The sequence below is a fragment of the Thermobia domestica genome, chromosome 9, assembly GCF_964235325.1.
Source record: "Thermobia domestica chromosome 9, izTheDome1.hap1.1, whole genome shotgun sequence".
NCBI lineage: Eukaryota > Metazoa > Arthropoda > Insecta > Zygentoma > Lepismatidae > Thermobia > Thermobia domestica.
This window is the reverse complement of record NC_137462.1, coordinates 163,095,824-163,098,825: the sequence shown is the minus strand read 5'-3', so window position 1 is coordinate 163,098,825 and position 3,002 is coordinate 163,095,824.

The following is a 3,002-nucleotide window of genomic DNA, read 5'->3' as shown; positions in this document are numbered from 1 at the left end:
ATGAAATTCCATATTTTTGTCGGCACCAGTAATTATTCCTATTGATCATGTGTTGTACAAAATTTTCCATTAATGACATGTGTGTGTGTGTGTGTGTGTGTGTGTGTGTGTGTGTGTGTGTGTGTGTTTGTGTGTGTGTTTGTGTGTGTATTTTCTGTTCTATCAGATAGTATATATATTTCTTTTTACAAAACACTCAGTCAACCTTATGAGAGGCGGGCCGGTTTTCCGTGGGTCACTCTATATACGGTTTACATATTAATCGAGAGCAAAAAAGATAATAAATACGACAATTTTTAAAGAAAAATATGAGCAGAGTTTCCCAAGTATTGGTTCGATCTAGGCTGGAATCCCTCTATTGATAGTTGTAGAAATATATTATTTCCGGCTTTAAATATTGTATGTTCATAGAGCAAGAACTGAAAGAAATAACGAGAAATTGACTTTGGACGTAGATTTAGCTTCCCTATAATACGTTCCATCTCTTTTTTTTAATTGTATATTGAAATTGAAACTAATAAATCTACCACTTCTGGTTATTATTGGTCACATAGTAATTGCACAATGTGAAATGAAACTAATTTGTTTTAAAATTTGGAATGGCTAGAACCTTTCTCTTGAGAAAATTCCTTGTGTACTCTTTTTTAAGTTGCAAAGCAATAATATTATACTGTGGATAAGTTAAAAATATATATTGAACAGGAATATGGATTTTTTTGCTGCCAGTGTGTAGAATAGTCCTTACATATATTATTTCTCAGAAAAAAATAGTATAAGAAATTTCTTTATTGCTAGTTGTGATAATGATAGTAGTTAACTAATTAACTCTATGGCCTAATTGAACCTTCGGGCAGCATCTATGAAAGCTCTCCACTGACTACTGACCTTAGCTTACGAGATCTAGTTTCAACTTTGTATTCCTGTTTCTGTAAGTTTTGCATTAATATTGTTTTCCCATCTGCACTTAGGTCTTCCTAATGGCCTTTTTTCGATTGAGTTTTCATTTAAAATTTTCGAAGTTTCCTATTCCCCCCCCAGGCCCATAGCCAGCCTCGAAATTTAGGGGGGGCTAAATGTAAATTAGGGTGAGCACACACACACACACACACACACACACACACACACATATATATATATATATATATATATATATATATATATATATATATATATATATATATATAATGTCTGTCTCTGTGTGTGACGATGAATAATTTCTTATGCTCTTAAAACTAAAACTACAGCCTGTAGGAATTACTATTAAAATTTTCCTCTATAGCCTTAGTACAATTGTACCTGAAAGCTAGAATACTATGTGTTTCCTTTTTATTTATTTGTTATGGCAACAAAATATTTCTTCCGTTTTCTCATCTTCAAGGAAATAAAAAAATATTTAAAAAAACGAACGAACCAATAATTAAAATTTCCAAAGAATTAGTACAGGAAATACGTTTTTAAATTTTTGATGGACTGAAAAAATATTTGTGAAACGCGAAAACATCTAGAAAGTATGAGATTTAATACTATCTTCAAAGAGATTCTACAGAGGAGGGTCTCAAAATCTTAAATCAATATTTTGAAATACATGTGGCCTAAACAAATATATGCATATTGGAAAAATGAAATTAACATCTTACCTGTATTATTATTTACGTGTCCTTAGATACGAAACTTTACATTTCTTCAAATATTACGGGCTTTATTTTACACTTGTACTTCTAAACATTTTTTGATCAGTTTTTTTATGGTGATGTTCGAAAGTAATAATGATATGTTTATGGGTTTTTGCTATCTACAAATTTATAAATTTTATAAGATTAAGAAACACAAACACAACACGCATATATACACTCCTCATGTTGGCACAGTATAGTAGAAACAAGTTGAACATTTGAACAATCACTAATAACACTATCACAGTATAAGTCTCCTTGTTTTGGATGCTGCCAATCTTAAAACAATTGTGTCCAGATCGAGATTTCTGGTGATGCCATTGTTGTAACTCAACAAAACAAGATCGGCACGGTGCAGTTAATGTACAACTCCTTTTGAGAAAATGCCCTAACAAAGAAGGAATTCCTCTCACCTGAAGTAGTCCTACATAACGGTTGACAGGCTTCAGGGCAGAAATTTAGAAAAGAAAATATTCAATTTTACAAACGTAGGTATAATTTCTAATTGCTGTCTTTTTAGTAACTGAAAAAATACATTTTGCATAACAGCTGTGAGTTCCATTTTATCACAACCCGTTTCAATTTTTAGACGTCGCGAACCCCGTAGCCAGGTCACGCGGACCCCCGGGGTCCGCGGACTCCAGTTTAAAAACCACTGCTCTAGACTTTTTGGAACATACTATCAACAATAATTTAGGACGATTGCTACTAAAGTCATATTTAAGTAAAAATAATATGTTTTGGTACTCGAGCATTCAAATAAGAAATAACTACAAAAAAGTTCCCTGTTCTAGTGCAGTTACCTTCTTTCTCGAAACGAAATTGACAAGAGAAGTAACAATTCATTAAATTTTCTTTGTATAGTACAATTCATATCAAAGTATACATGAAATTATTCTTTACATTGTACAAATAAGAATTCGACATCAGTTGCTTTCGTAGGTACTAAAAAGTTTAAGTTAAGAACTAATGATTTAAACAGCTATTTACTTATTTCTATTGAAGATATCTCTTCTTCAAAATGAAACTACATTAGGAAATTGTTACTTTTGTGGGCTACCCCGTAGCCTCATGGGTACAGCGCTCGCCTTTGGCGCGTCCGGTTTCGGGTTCAAACCGTACTGGGAGTCCTCGGATTCAAACCGATAGTGATTTGGATGTTACTTTAAGCTATAGGTCCCGTGTCTACATAGCCTCCCTGCTGAAGAGGGACGCTAAACTCCCCAACGCACCCTGTTTTAAGTCAAAGGTCAAATTTCAAATTTATAAAGCATTATACATATTATCATCCAATAAGGTTCAATTTTTAATTGAAAATTCTGTTTTTCC